The sequence below is a fragment of the Triturus cristatus genome, chromosome 4_1, assembly GCF_964204655.1.
Source record: "Triturus cristatus chromosome 4_1, aTriCri1.1, whole genome shotgun sequence".
Taxonomy (NCBI): Eukaryota; Metazoa; Chordata; class Amphibia; order Caudata; family Salamandridae; genus Triturus; species Triturus cristatus.
Window position 1 is genome coordinate 194,394,490 of NC_140585.1, and position 19,087 is coordinate 194,413,576.

At 45.0% G+C, this 19,087-nt stretch overlaps 1 pseudogene; it reads left to right on the forward strand.

The window, feature by feature from the left end:
• LOC146854001 (glycine N-phenylacetyltransferase-like) overlaps positions 1-19,087 on the forward strand; it is a 63,529-nt pseudogene that overhangs the window by 16,524 nt on the left and 27,918 nt on the right.

The following is a 19,087-nucleotide window of genomic DNA, read 5'->3' on the forward strand; positions in this document are numbered from 1 at the left end:
GTCCCTATGTGTGAACACCACCGCTACCCCCCTCACCACTGCTTAAGCCGAGAAAGTGGTATGTTCACTATGCCACTGGTCTCAGGAGCACAATGGTTTCCATGGAAGCCAGAAAGTAGGAATAACCATCTCTTAGAGCCGCTAAATACCATTTGTGTTTTCCAAATGTTGTTTAGGAAATGACAGATGATACAAACATCTACACAAACACCTACCTTGTCTACATCAAGGATCCAGAGAACCTCAGGATGATGCTGTGTACCACCGATGTCATCAACTGGAATCAGTGCCTCATCATAGAAGGTAAGTGAAGCTGAACGAGTGACCTGGAATTGGAGACTGCCCTGGCTGTATTCACACAAATATGTTTTAAATAGTTCCCTTGAAGACTGTAGCCCATTTTCCTGTGGTACGCTGTATAAGCACAATAGCGAAATATCAGTGTTTAATTGAAGCCGTGGTTTTCTGTGCTGGGCAATGACACAATTCTCAACACCGGCACTAAAGACAGTCTACCACATGGTGGCGATCTCGGTCTAATTTTGAGATGAGTACAACAATCCTGATGAATAACATTGCACGAATGGCCTGCGGTTAACTAAAGTCACTAGGCAAGCACTAAATTGTTATTGATTTGATAAAGTCACAATTCCTCGTCGGTCAACCATCATCAAAAGGTATTAGCTCTAGAGTGACCGCATTATCCAAGTAACTGAATTCCTGTATGGTTACTGCAGGGGTTACAAGGGTTTTAATCTGTCTCTCACGTTGATTACAATTAACACAGCCTACCACTATATAAGCAAGGGGAAAGAGTTTATGTAGTGAACTGGAGAAGAGGCTCCTTAAATAACAGATGATCGATATTCGGTATGGGGGTCTAACAAAGAAGAAACACCTTCCCACTTCACTTTTTCTGTGCTCAAAGAATACTGGCTAACTGTAACAAATAAAGACAAGATGCACACAGTATGGAGTTCAGAAGTCTGTTGGGGTCTGATAGAGATGGGGTCTCTAGTTGGCAGGTCTGAGATACCTTTACAGGGCTACTTCTGTGGGTGGCACAACCAGTGTTGTAGACCTACTAGTCACATTTGATTTACAGGCCCTGGCACTCTCAGTGGAGACTTACTAGTAAATCAAACATGCCAATCATGGAAACCCCATTCCATAACATCATTTACAGTAGGAGCACTTGCACTTTAACACTGAACAGCAGTGAGGAAGTTCACAGAGACACTAAACCGGCAAAAACTAAGTTAAAACCAGGAGGTCAGAAAGTAAAAAGACAGTGGAAACACGTCAAAAGGTGCCAGGTCTAACACATCTCCCCTCCAGCTGAAAGTAGGGAGAACTACCCGACCACCTGGGAGTTCACTTCACTATGGCAGAAGAACCTGGACAGACCATCAGCACTGGTGTGTTCTGTGCCACGGCGGTGTTCTGTTATAAAGTCCTTCCCTGTAAGGAGATGGACCACCTCAGAGGTTTTGGGTTCTCGCCGCTCATCTGCATTAAGCATCTGAAGGGCCTGTGGTGTGTCTGAACTCAAAATGGACTTATCTTCTTCAGTGCCCAGACCACATCAAAAGCTTCTCATTCTATGGTACCCCACCTCTGTTCCCTGGGGAGTATTCTCCTGCTAAGGAAGACTACAGGCTGGGTATGCCCTCTTTGTTCAGTTGTGAGAGCATCACTCCCACATCATGCTCTGAAGTGTCAGTCTGCACTACAAATTCCTTGGAGAAGTCGGGTGCCTTGAGCAAGGGCGCCATGCACATGGCTGCCTTCAGGTCATCAAAAGCTGTCTGGCATGCATCAGTCCAGATCACCTTCTTGGGCTGCTTCCTGGAAGTCAGCTGAGTCTGGGGGCAACATTGGTGCCATAGCCTATGACAAATCTCTTATAGTAGCCTGTGAGACGTTAAAAGTCGCTCACCTCTGTCTGGGTGTTGGCGAGTTCATAAACCTGAATGGTGTCAAGCTTAGGCTGTAGGGGCTTCACCTGGCTGCTTCCTACCTGGTACCCTAAGTACACCACAGAGCCCTGACTGATTTGGCACTTACTTGCCTTGATCGTGACGCCTGCCCTCTGCAGAGCCTTCAGCACTTCCCAGAGATGGTGTAAGTGATCATCCCAGCTGGAACTTAACACTGCAATGTTGTCCAGGTAAGTGGCACTGAAATCCTCCAGTCCAGCCAATACCTGGTTGAACATTTTCTGAAAAGGTTGCAAGGGCATTCTTCAATCCAAAGGGCATCACCCAGAATTGGTAGTGCCCCTCTGGGGTTTAGAATGCTGACCTCTTCATGGCCCCATCGGTTAAGGCAATCCACCAGTATCCAGACGTTAGGTCTAATGTGCTGAGAAACTTGGCACCTCCCAACCAATCAATGAGCTCATCAGCTCTGGGGATGAGGTGCGCGTCAGTCCTGGTGACAGCATTGAGCCCAATGTAGTCCACACCCAACCACAATGCAGGAGTGCCACCGAGTGCAGCAGCCTTTGGAACCAAAACCACTGGGCTCACCCAAGGACTGTTAGAGGGCTCTATTACCCCTAATGGCAGCATTTTAGAGACCTCCTGTTTGATGTTAGCTCTGACCCTGTCAGTCAGCCTGCAAATCTTGTGCTTCACAGGAGGACTATCCCCAATGGGTACACCAATGGGTGACACCTGGGGTCAGGGAGAACAGTGTGGCAAACTGCGCCAACAACTGGTGACAGTAACTCTGCTGTTCTGGGGTCAGTGTAGGGGAGACGATCACACCTTCTACTGACCCATAATTCTCCTTGATGGACAGGAGGTCAGGAAGTGGCGCACTCTCCTCTTCGACCCCATCATCTGTCACCCAGAGCATGCTCACTTCGGATCATGTAGAGGACCCTCAAAGGGTTCCCGGGAGTCTGCAAATTCAGCAGGTAATTGACATTACTTTTGCACTCTGCCACCTCAAAAAGGCCTAGTCCACTTGTCCTGCAGAGCACCAGGGTCTGCTGGGGCCATAACCCACACTTTCTGGCCAGGCTGAAATCTACCAGAGTGACATTCTGGTCATACCAGTGTTTCATCTCCTCCTGGCTTGCTTCAAGGTTCACCTGAGTGAGTTTCCTGAAGCTGGATGTTTGGTTCCTGAAGGCCAGCTAAATACATCCTGGGGAGTTTTCGTGGGAGCTGTCTCCCAGCCTTCCTTCCTCAAACTGAGAAGTCCTCTCACAGGGAGCCCACACAGAAGCTCAAAGGGACTGAACTCTAAAGACTTCTGTGGTACTTCCCTGTATGCAAAGAGAAGGTATGGTAAGAGGACATCCCACTTACACCTCATGGGTTTTGTTAGACCTTTGAGAATGCCTTTTAGGGTTTGGTTGAACATTTCTACCAACCCATTACCTCGTGGGTGTCATATACTTCCATATGAAATAAGTTCCATGGTCAGATGCCACCTCTCCTGGCAAACCTGTCTGGGAAAAGATCCCCATCAACTCCTGGCCCCTCACTGGTGCTATCTTTGTCCTGAGAGGGATAGCCTCTGGGTACCAGGTGGCATGGTCCACCAAGACCAGGATATGCCTGTTGCCCATCACTGTCTTGGGATCCAGTGGACCCACAAAGACAATCCCTAACCTTTCAAAAGGGGTGCCAATGACCGGAAAAGATTGGAGAGGAGCCTTACACTCCCCCCACTATCACCACTTGCCTGGCAAGCCTGGCAAGACCCAGAATGTGCATCTGACTGCCTTTGCATTTGGGGCCAAAAGAAGTGAGGGAAAATCCTGGCAAAGGTGTCCTGCCCCAAATGTCCTGCCAAAGGCACATCATGAGCCAGACCCAGTACTAAGGTACTACCAGCACATGGGCTGATCCAAGCTCAGCCACCTTAGGCTTGCTGTACAGGAGACCATTCTCCCAGTAGATTCAGTGTGATCCAGACTGATCACCAGCTGCCTGGTTTTCAGCCTGCTGATGCAAGCCCTCTAGAGATGGGCATTCCTGCGGCTCCCTGCAGAATTCTTCCCTGGTGGGACCACCTTCTTGCTGCTAATGGGTCAACTCAGATAAGTCCCCCAGTTCAGTCACTTGCTCCCTTATAGATAACACGGCGTCCCCCTCAAGGTCAGTCTTCTCCCGGACCGTGGGAAGTTCAGGGGTGGGTTTCCTGTGCATCCTGCCCTTTCTCTTGGAAGGCACCTGGGCCACTGTTTCAGGCTCCAGGTCCATCTGATCACCCTTACTGGCTGCCATGGGCAGAGTGGTCACACATGCCCACTCTAGCAACCCAAGCATGTCTAAATAAGACCTCAGCTCCACATCCTTCCACAAGGACGGCTTTAGGTCATTACCTAGCAGACAATCTACAGGCATGGTAGGGCTCACAACCACCCTCAGGGGACCTGAGACCCCCCCATTCAAAGGGAACGTGTGCCACCATACAATAGCACTCTAAGGTGTTCACAGCAACAACTTGGTAGAATGCTCTGGAGACTATTTGCTTCTCAGACACCAGGTGACACCAGACTAAGGTCACACTGGCTCCAGTATTTCTGAGAGCCTCTACCCTTCTCACATTGATGGTCAACCAGGCATAGTACTTCATAGTGTTTCCTGGCACCTGGTTTCCTGAGACCATATTACTGTTCCCTAGTGAGACAAGGGTCATTTCTGAGGGATCCACATCCTTTGTTGTGTACCCCTAATCCCAAAGCGCTACACAAGCCAACACCTTGGCCTGATCACCAGTGGGTGACTGTGTCTTCTTGGGGCAATGGGAATCCTTACCCTGGAAATTAGTTTGAGGCCCTTTAGAGAACTCCTGTGCTTTACCCTTGTCCCCCCACTCATCTCCATGGGACTCTGCCCACCTTTGGCTGAGTCTCGCCCATACACCTTCTTGTGGACCCTGGTACTCATCCAACGGTCCGCCTCCATAGCAAGCTTCCTGGGGTCAGTCAGCCAACTAACAGTCAAGAGCTGGCGCAGCTCTGCAAAACAAAGACTAGAAAAGTGCTCCGATGCAATAAAATTGTAGACGCCCTGAAAATCTGTCACATTACTGCCCTTCACCCAACCATCCAATGACCTACAAAAGAATCTACGCCATCCAAATAAGTGTTTGCATCAGTTTTCCTACTGGACCTAAACTGATCCATATCAGGAGTACGACCATACAAGGTGAGAGATGGCCTCCTTCATGTCAGCATGAGTGAGGTTCTGTCCCTTATCCAAAGCCATTAAAGTGTACCTACCCTCTTCTAGTAAAAGAGTCCACAATCCTGCTCCCAGTTCCTTTTAGAGACCCCATTCATGTGAATAGATGCCTCATAACACTGAAACCACCTTTGTATGTCATCCCCCTTTTTGAATTCCATTACTACATTCTTTGGGGATGTGTACAATTCTATCTGAGTGCACTGAGGAATTGCTGCCACCATCTGTGCTGGACCTAACCCTCTGATCCAGCTTCTTTACTCTAAGTGCGTGGTCTAGCATCAATCTTTTTCTCCTCCATTGCATCTCTCCTTGCCTCCAGCCTGTCCTCCCGCTCCTCTTGGGACAAGCCACTGCTACCTGACCTGGGGGTTGACCTCCTCCCAAAAGAACATCAAGCCTTGGAATAGGCTCCTTCACCGCCATACCAAGATCTTCAGATTGCTCACTAGCATGTCTGGCGGCTGCTGCCCAGGCGCTCAGCACCTTTTGTAGCTCCTCTTTTCTAGTGAGGAGTCTCATTTGGACAATAGCCTTCAACTCCTTGACGTTATAAGTTTCCAACCTTTCCACCTCAAAGGCTACTTCCAGGGCTGCAACTGATGATGCTATTGAGTCAGGCATTATGCAATAGAAAGTTGAAGTTTACAACAAATGGCAAGATCAAAAATAGACCAAGAAAAAACAGTATGTGGTACATAAGGTACGTAAAGGTATGCAATATGGTAGAAGTGTACAACAATCAATTGCAAACACAAGTCCTATCCTCACCGCTGACAAACAATAATAGAAATGGGGGTCTCAATTTTGCAGGTTGTTATCCTGTCTAAGTAGGGCCCCTTCTTCCAAAGTCAGGATAAGGGGGATACATTACTGAAATAACCCCTGCTTTCTAGCTTGGCATGAGTAGTTAGGCTTATCTGAGAGACAGAGTGTGAAGCATTTGCACATAAACAACAGTAATACAGTCAAAACACTGCAAAAGGACAACACACCAGTTTTAGAAAAATAATACATACTTATCTGTGTAAAGCAAGACCAAAACAATAAAAATCCAACATACAATAATCAAAATATTCACTGTGCAAGAATAACATTAAAAATGCCGTTCCTTGAAGTCTGTAGCTACATCCGGTTCTACTGTGGTGCTGAAAACAACCAACTTCAACAGTGTTGGTCGACCACGTTGGTTGCAGATGATTTGTAAATAGCACCTGCCGACCGTGGTGGTGTGGGCGGTGGCAGCGGTTGTCGAGGTTGCAGTGTAAAGCAGAGCGGTGCGGTGTGTGGTGCCCTCAGGTCACAGTGCAGGCAGCAGCTCAGTGGCAGTCGTCCAGCAGAGTTGTTGAGACCAGGGCTGCGGTGCAAAGCAGGGCAGTGCTTGGCGCGGTGCTCGGTCACTGTGCAAGCTTCCGCACCAGTCTCGGATCGGCAGTCGATGGGGCTGGCATCGGTGGGCTGCAGCGTTGGCTGAGGCAGTGCTGCATGTAGCTTTAGGAAAAAGAGAGGAGTTAGGCCCAAGGGGGCGAGGCAAAAGCAGGGCCGTATTATAACTTGTTACAAAAGAATGTGCCTGTGACTCGCATTATTTTGAAAGCTAACTGTCTTTGCTAAATAGCCAACCCCATTGATTTTAGTTTGAGCCGGTGTATTTATTTTCACCTTTTTATTATCACTATTTTTTATTCTTAGTTATTTCTTTCAATCTGAAAAAAGACATGCGTTGTGTCATAGCAATACATCCTTGTTCTCAAAACAATTTACAAACACAATTAAATAAAATATAAATGTGCTATTCTCGAAACTATTTAGCAAACACACTTAAATAAGACATAAATGTGCAATACAACGTATGTCACAAACACTTTATACATGAAAAAACATTTTAACAAAAAAGACATCCAATACATATATCGCTATTGGTGGTATGCTTTCGGTTATGATTCTTAAGACTCTTTAATGTCTGTATTCGATATACAATCTTATACAGGGCACGTTGGGTTTTTGTGAAAAACTCTCTGATCACAAGTTTAAATTATTCAGTGACCCTCTGTATATTTATCTGCCAACGTGTTTCTGTTCCTGGGCGCGAAGTACCAGGAGACTCATCAGGGCAATTTTATTTAAACAGCAATGGCGATTTCTGTAAGTGTATGTGACATAAAACAATTATTACAAGAGGCTCCTTTCTATTTGCCTTTGATTCACTAGTCTCATTAATAGTGGTTGAGTCATTTACCTTAGGCTTCTTATTTATCTTTCTCTTCTTTGCATATTTTAAACCAGCAGGTAGTTGTTCACAGTAGACAGTGGTTCTGTATGAATTTAATTGTGTTTGTAAATTGTTTTGAGAACAAGGATGTATTGATATGACACAACAGGCCTTTTTCAGATTGAAAGAAATAACTAAGAATAAAAAATAGTGATAATAAAAAAGGTGAAAATAAATACACCGGTTCAAACTAAAATCAACGGGTTTGGCTATTTAGCAAAGACATTGAGCTTTCAAAATAATGAAAGTCACAGGCACATTCTTTTGTAACAAGCATGTAGGTTTAGAGCGGTGCCCCCAGAGCACGTGGTAAACCAAGGCGGTGATGGCAGCGGGCAACAGCGGTGTTGGTGAGACCAGGGTAGCGGAGTGAAGCGAGGTATTGCGCAGTGGGCTGCCCACAGGTCATGATGCAAACAGCAGCTCGCAATGGCAGCGGTCATCGTCGGTGAGACCAGGGTTGAGGTGCGAAGTGTGGCATTGCCCTCTGTGGTGCCTTCAGGTCACGGAACAACCGGCAGTCTTGGTGATGGTGTCGGGTTGTGGTTTGCCTCTGTGGCAACTGAGACACATGGTCCCAGAGGCGGTACCCAGAGGAAGGTGAAGTCTTTGCTGTTCCTGAGACTTCTTTAACAAGGGGCAAGCTCTACCTCGAGCCCTTGGTGAAACTCAAACAAAGAAGTTGCAGAAAGTTCAGTCCAGTCCTTTCTCCGAAAAGGCAGAAGCAGCTACTGCAGGCCAACACAGCAAAGCACATAGAAAAGTGGTAGTTCCTCCTCACATCTTCTCTAACTCTTCTTCTTGGCAGGTTTCTGACTCCAAAAAAGTTCTAAAGTTGTGGGGTCTGGGCCCTAATATTTATACCACATTTCCCTTTGTTCTGCGATATCAAAGAGTCTCTGTGCATAGTCCAAACCAGTTATGTCCTCTCTGGCCCAGCTACCTTGCAGGAGGTTTGAGACAGCATTGTATGGTGCAGACCAGGCTTACTCAGGTGCATGGAGAGCTCCTCGCACTACCCCCTGGTCTATTCAGCCCAGTCTTATCTCATCCAGGAAAGGCAGGACATACCTCAACCCCCAAGGCTATCTACAGTGAATGTACATCCCCAGCCCCTTTCACTCCAAAGCCAGACAGTCAATCCACAACCCAGCAGGAGCACACAGGATGGTTAAGCAAGAAAATGCCTACTTTCTAAATGTCATTAGATAAATGGGGTAACCCAACAAAAGTCCTTGGACCTGTGTATATAGTGTAGCAAAGAAAACAATGGCCCAGAACCAATATTTAGTGATCACAAGGGTAATTGAAAAACGTTACTGATACTCTCCAGTTGGAGCAGCTCTTGCGTCAGCTCACAATAACAAGTAAGCAATACATACACAAAACACAAGCTGCACCAACCCAGTCATCTTCAGAGCAATTTCTTCAAAAATGGGCATGTATTTTATTTTATATATATATACAAACAACACAATAAAAAACATCACATGTTTAAGAGAAATCTAGGAAAAAATGAAGAGAGGGTTGCTCCAGAGGGAACGTGAAGGAGTTTGGTGCTCAAGTGAAAGAAGGTATAGAACAGGTAGGACTTCCCAAAAGAATAAAGGGCGTAAATTTACATAATTTAACACAAGCCTGGTAATCGATAACCAGTCATCAGGAACCTGGCCTGATACAATACTCCATGTATTCTATTTATACATATATTTTCCAAAGGTTAGAGAAATAAATCTCTATTAACAATGGGGCACAGGGGACGGAGGTCCAGGTTTCCAAATTGGGATGGGGGTTTGATGTCGACGTTTCGACCCGACTTGAGGGCAGAAGAGGGAAATTTTCCCCTCAGCCACGCGGGTCTTCCTCAGGACAGGGAGCCAGAAAGGGAAGGTGCAACCCTCACAATGTCATGGGTGACGCCCAATTATTGAACCCGCCTTATGAGTGCGGCATGGTGCCCAAGAGATGGGTGAAGGAACCCCGCATAATTAGCATGGTGTTAATTTACAAAAGGAACGACCCGCATTAGATGTGTGGATACGATCCGAGGGAAGAATAAAGAGGCGGGATGGAGTTTCTCGACCTACACAATCTGGAGCGCTATGAGTCATTGACCGTCTCCAATGCAGTTCCACCGAAATGTGACATTTTCAAACACACAATTTAAAAACCATATTTACTAAAAGATGCATTTTTACATTCTGGGTTGAGGCATACTAAACTCAATTTCCCTCTCCTGTCTGAATGGTAAGTTATACTTGTAAGTTGTTATGAAGAATCTCACATTCTATCCTATGGAACAGATAGCCTTTCAATAGTGAAAAACAAAATACGCTGTATTTTACTATGAGGACATGTCACACATACCAGTGCATGTCATACCTTTCACAGATGCTGCACCCTGCCCATAGGGGTACCTTGGGCCTACCTTAGGGGTGACTTACATGTCATAAAAGGGAATGTTAGGGCTTGGCATGTGGGTGCACATGCTAAGTCCACATGGCAGCAAAAACTGCGTGCAGACACTGCAGTGACAGGTCTGAGATACCTTTACAGGCTACATCTGTGGTGGCACAATCAGTGCTGCAGGCCCACTAGTAGCATTTGATTTACAGGCCCTGGCACTCTCAGTGCACCTTACTGGGGACTTACTAGTAAATCAAATGTGCCAATCATGGAAACATCAATCCATAACATAATTTATTGTACAAGCACTTGCACTTTAACACTGAACAGCAGTGAGAAAGTGTGCAGAGACTCTAAACCAGCAAAAACAGAGTCAAAAGTGGGAGGTCAGAAAGGCAAAAGACTGGGGAAACACGCCAAAAGATGTCAGGTCTAACACACAAAAGTATGTTAAACAACCGATCAATAAAAGCTTTCCTAAGACCCAATGAAAACAAAATGAAGCTTTGTAGTGATCTGTTAGCCCAAAAGAAAACACCAAAAAGAAACACGACCATTTCAATTTACAGGACTTCTTTCTAGGGTGTTTTGACCAGCAATCACCCCACATTAGGGACCTAATGAAGGCTGACTCAGAGCAGGATATTTCTTTGGCCATTTTTGACTTGCCCTGTGCCTCTAGGCTCAGAAACACTGGGTTCACAAATAACAGACTAGGTCATCCTCGGTCATCATATACTGCTCCCAGAAAGTCAGGGTCCAAATAGACCAAATCTTTGTGCAGTGCTGCATGGGATATGGGAAGCTGCTGTGCCCAGTACCCACCTGCCTTCCTCCTGCACCTGCACAGTGTGGGAGTTTTAAATGCTCTCACAGCTTTCCTCCCACCTTCACTGCCAACCACCTATACTCACCAGCTGCCAACCAAACTAGATGGAAAAAATAAATCCTGCACGTATTTACAACCCACACCAAGCAGGTGGTAAATGGATGAAGATCTGGACATGATAAGGGAAAAACACAATATTGGACCCCCTGCTGGCAAATAAGTTAAGATCCCTAGATTCGGGTGAGCTATAAATTCCGCTCCGCCGGCAGAGTTTGTAGAGTTTTGCCCACTCCCCGTTACTCATGTAATGAGAAACTTCAGAAGAACCCCGCCAATTGCCACATGTTGGAGTTTTTTTTCACACGCCGCTCACCAACGTTACGTTGGCGTGCACGAGTAGGAATTTCCATCTCTTAGCACAATTTTTGGGCTAGAGAATGGCACCCGGTAAGATTTTCTCATCGTGGGCAGTCTCGGGTGGACGCAAAAGTTTGTGTTGAGAATGCGGCCTCTCAAGTAGAAAATCTGCTCGAGTGGCAGCAAAGAAGCATGTTGTGCTATTCACACTGATTGTACAGCTCAGAACAAGCACCCAGCCGTAAAAATAAGAATGAGCAACATGACATACCGATTTCTTGCTGAGTTTTCATGTTCACCTTTGAAATTCCGCAGAATGAAACTCCATGATTTCTTCCCACCCCTACTCATAATGAGACTGGAAGCAGAATTCATAAATCATAGATTGACAAAAGACAGGTTAACATTTGCTCATGCATCAGCGATGATCTCAAAATGATGCCCCTTAGAATGCATCAGTCAAGCACCACTGAATACCCATATTCAAAGCTATGCTCCATGGCAGGGCCCATATCACACAGTACAACAACAGGCAAGTGCAATTAACGGATCAGAGGAGGAGGAAAGACTAAATTCCATCATCATCGATCATCAGCAATCACTTCTTGATTTCTGTCTTTGTAGGTCACCTCTACCACATCAACACCCCAAAACCGGTTCTAAGATGCTTGCTTTGCAGTCCTGGGAGGACCTGGCCTTGCAGTTTGGGCTGGACTGTTCGCATGGGGAGCAGGGTCAAGACTGATTTACATATGGCTGGGTCCAAACTGGGGTGGCGTGGTGAGCAAACAAAAAGATAGATTTAGGCCAATATCTCTGTACAGGGGGTGAGTGTTTGACATTGTTCAGCATTCCATCCATCAATTGCTCTTTTTGCATTGGTCACCTTACCAGTCTGGTGACAACAGGCTGCTTGGTCAGTGTATCTATTTGCTCATGTCTGGAAGAACAACTGTAGGTATAAGAAAGAGCTCAGGTAAGCCCTACAATTCTTTTAAGGATTCTGTAACATGTACAAATACACCTTATATGTGACAACTGACCACTTATAATTTGAACTACATTCCATTTTCACATCACCTGTTCTATGTGACATCACATTGCTGGATGCCATCCTGCCTGCAACAAGCAGATATCACACTTCTCCTTCCTTCAATAAAATATTATGTTATGTTAAAAATATTAAATATAGCGCTCAACTCACCCTGGGGCATGTCAGGGCTGTGAGGAAGCAGGGGTTAGAACCGAAGGGACAAAGTTAGAATAGGTGGGCTTTGAGAAGATTCCAAAATTTACACTAGTTTGCGCATGTGCGAACATAAAGTGGCAGCATGTTCCAGTAGTGGGGAGCAAGATAGGAAAAAACCTTTCCTCCACTACGCGTCAGACAAATGCGAGGTACACATAATAAGGCTTTGTCACCGGATCTAAGGCAGGGTCCTGGGGTGTAAGTTTTTATATTTTGTTGCACATATATAGGGCCTTTTTCTTTTAAGGCGTTATAGGTAAGGCAACAGGTATTAACAGATCTTAGATTATCATAGCATAAACAACAAAGCGCAAATATATATTACACATTATAAAAAAAACAGATAAAGAATAATATGTATTCCTATGAATATAAAGAACCTTAAAGTCCTATTAAATTGTTTCAATAAGGCAGATCAGTACATCTCTGTACACTTCTCCTGTACCTTAGAAACCTATTTGACATAGTCTCCTAAATATAACGGAACAGTTATCTCCGTGCACTTCTTCTGCATACTCTCGACTGTTAGGATTACAGCACACATCTCCTTCAGCCTCCTGGAAATAATGACCAGTCACACCTTCTCATTTTCTCCTACACCAGATTTTAAAATTACAACCGACTATTGTTCCATATTCTTCCATCTTTAACTTTCTCTGGGTTTTTAAAACATTTTCTCACTTGAATAGTCTATCTGTATTTCGACCAGGACACACACCCAACTGGTGCTTCGATTCAAACCCATTACCCTACATTCAGTTCACTACCCTTTACAATTTTCCTTTTTTCTTGTGTACTATTTCAGTTAATTTTCTCAACCACCTAAGATGGCCGCATGCACACACACGTCCGTCTCTTTCTACAGGAGGTTGACCTTCTGATGTTACATGCCTGTTTAAACCTCCAAAATGGTTGCCCAAAGCAAAGTACAAAGCACAGTGAACAGCTTTCTAGAGACATTAGACCACATCGATCCTTTGGCTCCAACGACACACGCTCACCAGTACCTCAGGGATGTGCAGAAAGCTTCCTTTTATACGCGCTTTGCACCACCACAGCTCCAGCATGCTTCCCTACACCTCTCAGTGTTACTGCAGGATTACCCTAACCTGGCGAGGTGTGTTTTCTTAAAGCAGGAATCACGTTGTACTTCTCCAACAAAACTTAAGTCCTAGCTCCCTTTCCCTGTAGTTGAGGTGCTTTTCTCCTACATCCCACGTTCGTCACCAGTGTAACATGTACGAATACATTGCGGGGCAAATGTACAAGCCCCTATTGCCACCACAAAGTCACTTTTGGCGACGTTGTTGTGGTGATAGGGGCATTGCCTTATTTACAAGGCAGCGTTAAGCCACTTAACGTGGCTTAACGCTGCCTTGTAAATAAGGCCCCCTTTAACGCTATGCTTAGGGTGAAAGGGGTGGGCAGTGGGTGTTGCGGTGGGCGTTCCACCGCAACACCCATTGATTTTGATGCTGGCCTCTATTTACAAGTGCAGCGTAAATAGGAGGCAATGCCAAAATTAAGACTAGGGAAAACCTGGTCTTAAGTTGGCGAAACGAGGAAAAAATCATAATTTCTCCTAGTTTTTGCTTTTTCCATGTGCGATGCCTTGTGCAGCACACATGGAAAAAGCAAAATACCTTGGATTGTTTATGTTTAGGAAGTTCCCCCTTCCTGTCCATAAACAATCATCAAAAAAAATGCCATATTGTGCATTCCATGTGTGCCAAATTAAGCAGCACACATAGTTGTGACACAATGGCATTTACAGATTGTTTATGTACAGGAAGGGGGACCTTCCTGTGCATAAACAATCTTTCCCCTGCATGCAGACACCCTTTCACTACCTGTGTTGGCGCTACACCAGTGGCGTAACGAAACTTGAGGGGGCCCCCCTGCAAGGTATGTGGAGGGGCTCCCTCAGGGCTCAATCAGTAGCTCCCAGGCCGGAGCATTGTGCTGAGGGGGCCCCCTGGAGCTTGGGGCCCCCCGCACCACAGGGGATGCGGGGGCCTGTGTTACGCCCCTGCGCTACACTGCTAAGTGTAGCACCAGCACAGGGGAAATGCAAGGCTGCATTATATCTTTGGAAATATGGTGCAGCCCTGCATTTCTGAAGTGGCAGAGTGCGGCGTTAAGCCATGATGGCTAACGCCTCACTACGCCACTTCTTTATCACTATGCCCCACTATACGTTATATAAGGTAAACTCAGGATCCTTTCCTATAGCAACTCATCCAACCAGGATTTAGTGGGAGCTAACCACTTATCATTTGAACTACATTCCATTTTCACATTCTATGTTTTATGTGACATCACATAGCTGGGTGCCATCCGGCCTGCAACAAGCAGATATCACAGATTCCTCATTGATGGATGGTGACTGTTAACAAGAAACTACACCCCATCACTGCGGACAGGTTTGTGCGGAGCCCCACAAGTACATTGGTGTATCTCTTATACAAGCGTCTAAAAGGTTATTCCTTTTGGGGACGCTGAACGACAAGACTCACACGAAGCTTTTCAGATTTGGGAATGAAGTGGCATCCCTCGTCCATTGAAAGAAAACCTGTGAGTACTTTCATCGCAAACAGTGGTAGTAGATATTGATTTAAACATTGAAACAGCACTACAGAGAACGTAACATTGAAAAAGGATTACTGGGAGCGGAACATTGGAAAGGTACTACAGGGAGTGGAAACTGCCACTGCCCTTGCAGGTAGGGTGACCCTCAGTAAAATTATTATACTTCACAAGATGTGTGTTTGGATTTCAGGGTACAATGTGCCCCTTGCTCAGGCTAGTCTTTTGTAGAATTGATATCATGCTCACCATGCTGTCACAGGATGGCACAGGCCCCAAGATTAAATGTAGGAAACTACAGCTTCCATATGAAGGGTGCTTAAACTTCCAGACTTTGAGTATTACTACTTAACATCTCACTTCCAACATATTCCCTCATTGATGGATGAATTGCCTAAGAGAGAATGGTGAGCTGTTATCCCTGGATAGACTGTGTACAGCGCACTATGGGGCCTCATTTTCAAGGCCCCTGTGCAGCTGGAATGTCACTTTTAATGAAGTTTGGGTGGTGCACACTGCATGGCCATATGTACAAGGCCACATAAAGCCACCCTGCATGGCTTTTAATGGCCTTGTAGATATGGATTGAGCCAACGCTGCACAAGACGCTGCATTGCCTCGTCTTGCAATAGGGTGGTGTGCCATGGGCGTTACAGTGGGTGTTCCTACATAAGCTGGGAATGCATCAAAAGCCTATGCCTCTCCACGGGTGGCGTAGCGGAGGTGCAACATCGAGAGATTTTTTACAATTTCTCTGTTTGTAGCACACATAGAAAGAGAAAATTGCCTCCATTAATTGTTTTTTTTTGCAGGAAGGTGCCCATTCCTGCACAAAAACAATCACCCCTAAAACTCAGACACCTATGCACTATGTCACAAGGGTGCCTGCTTACGCATGGCCGCCATTTATGCTCCAGCACAGGGGTAAAGGACAGGAATGCACTGTTTCTGATAGATGCTGCACATTCCTACCCTTTTCTTTTGACATAGGGCAGCACAGCAGGAAGGCCTGCTGAATCGAGGGAAGGTGCCGGGAACTATGGGATTTATATGAAGGAAAGACATTTATTACATTTGAAAAATCTCAACACAAATTCCTGATTGGTTCGGGTCAGTTTTTAACAGGTACCAAAATGACCGCCTCAGTGTGCCAATGCTAGCGGGATTTCCCAGCACCACCCCCGCAGTTGACTATGATGAATGTAATTGCTGGGATCACAATTCGACCTTGGTGAGACCAGGACACCAACAGCTCGTTTGAAGACTCAGAAAGCGACAGGATGCCGATGTCCCATATGGAGGAGGAAAGTAACGTTAAGTTTCGACTCATTCACTGCATAATACTGCATCAGTTCTTCCTCACGCTACGAATCCTTAGTAAGATATATTGACATGTGAAAGTGGGGTTCAATGTTTCTCCCTTTACTCCCATATTCCTGATAATGACATTTATGTCTGGTGAGCTAATTGAAATTCTGACTTGTGTAATCCTTGGCAGGCAGTAAAACAGAGCGTTCGCTGAGGCAGGCAGTATTTTATTTAATCTATTCATGGATATATGTTCTACACCACAGTGCACCCATCTATTTGTTTTCTGTGTCCACCAAGCTCATTTTCATGAAGTTACCATTTCATCTGAATATTTCTGTATGCTCAATCTCCCTCTTATGTGACATTACCTAGAACCAGTGTGGCTCGCTGAGGAAGTGCTGCGGGGTCGGTGGGTCGGGGTGGGGGAGGGGCAGGCTGGGGGGAGTAAACTCCGGCATACGGTGCAATGGAGTTAAGTAAGTAAATAAATAAATAAATGAATAAAACAATTTACATTGCGCGCGCTGCAACGCCACGGCACAACAGAGTTTACTACCCCCAACCTGCCCCTCCTCCGCCCAACCGCCCCACAGCACTCCCTCAGCGAGCGGCCACTGCCTCAAATACAATTATTAAGAAAACCTTATGGGATAACACATGTGCTATGACCATTGAACAAATAGAAGCATTTACTTACTAAAGCAAATAATATCCTGCTCCACTTGGTCCAAATGAAAAATGGTGTGAACTGCTGAGCATAAGCAAATGTCTGAATTCAATCTGACAAACTGCACATCTGAGGTCAATTTTAGAAATAAAACATATATGCCCAAGCCCAAGTGGAACAAATGATAGACTTTTGTATAGAAAGTTGGAAGGATCTATCTTCACAAATTAGACATATCCCAGTGAATTCTGAAGACCTACATGTTAGAAATTAAGGCCCATTTAGTTTGCATGAGGGACCTGCGTGATGCAATGCAGGCCAATGGTTGTACATCATGCCTTGCAAGCGAAAGCATATCCTTCACTATATGTGCGTATGAACCTGTTAATCATTACGTAGGACTTCTTGACATAGGGTTAGTTTTAGAGCAGACCAAATGCTAGAGTGGTGGAATGTTGGTCTATACTCATGTTGTCATTTTCTTTTGTAAACAACACTATTTATAATTTGCTCATGTCCAGGTAGTGAACAGGCACTTCCTCAATGAGTCTTGACCTTAAGTAAAGAATTTCTTTATGATGTCTACAGAAGTAGGAGACAACTCCTTTCTTGCACATTGTTTGTTGGCATGGTTTTCTCTTGAATAGACTATTTAGGGGCAGATGTATCATTCTTTCAAGCAGCGCAAGGCAGCAAGCAACCTTAAGGTCATTGTTGTAAGGTTAAAACTTTATCAATAACAATAAATGATTATAAAGTTTCAGTATCCCTATTTTTTTGCCTTTTAGGTTTGCAGTATTGCATAGATAATGTGATAATGAACATTGCTGGATCTAAAGGGTTGCAGGTGGAAAGAGAGCAAGACCTCCTGTATGTCAGGGATATTCATCTAGGAGCCTGTGAGAAGAGTCCAAATGTGAACCTGGTAGAAAACGCATCAGCCCAAACCAGCAGTCACCTCAAAGCTAGGTAAGTTGATCATGACAAAAGACACGAAAGGTAAAAAATGCCAGATTGTTCCAAGAGATAACTTCCAATGCACTCATGTTTAGGGCCTGATAGCTGTCTTACTGTTCATTTCCATAACCCAAGGGTTTACCAGAATGTCTGTTGTTTAAATAACATCTTGTACTGCAGTCTTCTAGTCTTTAACCACTGTAAATATTTTGTGTTACTAGTCCCCACTATAATAGCCCTCCCAAATTAATGGCCTGGGAAGCATGGAAGTTTCAGCTAGTCTTATCAGAATTCAAACGCCAAATAAAAAACAAGCATTGATAAATTCATTAGGTTTCAGCTATAAGCTGTTTTTTGTTGAAAGTTGTAGCTTGCTGAGTAGTTGTACAATATATATTACATAAAGTCTGTTAAAGTGTTATGACATGTTTATGTACCAAATAGCAATATATTGTGCTGTTACTAGTGGTATAGTTCCGGTAAGTAATAGCAACCTTTTGACAAATGAAAGGGGGAAATAAAAGACTTATTTGATGCAATAGCAGTGTAGGACTTGGCCTTTTTGGCTAAAGTTCCCTAAACCTTTTGTTTTCCCCCAGACCGTTTTCCTGACATAGAGTTGCCAATTTAGATGCTTTGGGTACTTTGCCACTGCTGATCAGTGTCAAAGTACAAGTGTTCCACGTGTAAAGTGTAATGGTAATTGGTTGGCCATGATTGGTATGTTTGCCTTACTAGTAAAGTCCCTAGTGATGTGCACTGTGTGTGCCAGGGCTAGTAATGCAAAGGTGCGCGGAGAAGGGAACTCAGGCCTGCAGTGTAGGGCCTGCGCGAAGTTAGCATGCTGTCCTGACAAGTGCAACCACTTGACAGGCCTTACTTTCCCTTTTGCGTACACAGTGGGCACTCCTGTGGTAGGTCCCGGGTAACCCCTAGGCAGGGTGTAGTGTAAGTAAAAGGCAGGACATATACTAAGGTGTGTGCTATGTCCTGACAGTGAAAAACACTCCATTTAGTTTTTCACTGGTGAAAGGCCCTTCTGCCCATAGGACAGAATGGGGGAGGTAGGATATTGTGTTTGTTAGCCTAGTTGCCCATAGGTTTAAAATGGTGAGGTGAAGTTTAGTATAGGACCTATTGAGTTAGTTATCGTATAACAATGTTAGCCATGAAAGTCACTATTAGGAATCATGGACTATCCTGCATAGTAAATTAACTGGTGGCCATCTTGTGTCAGTACATGTCC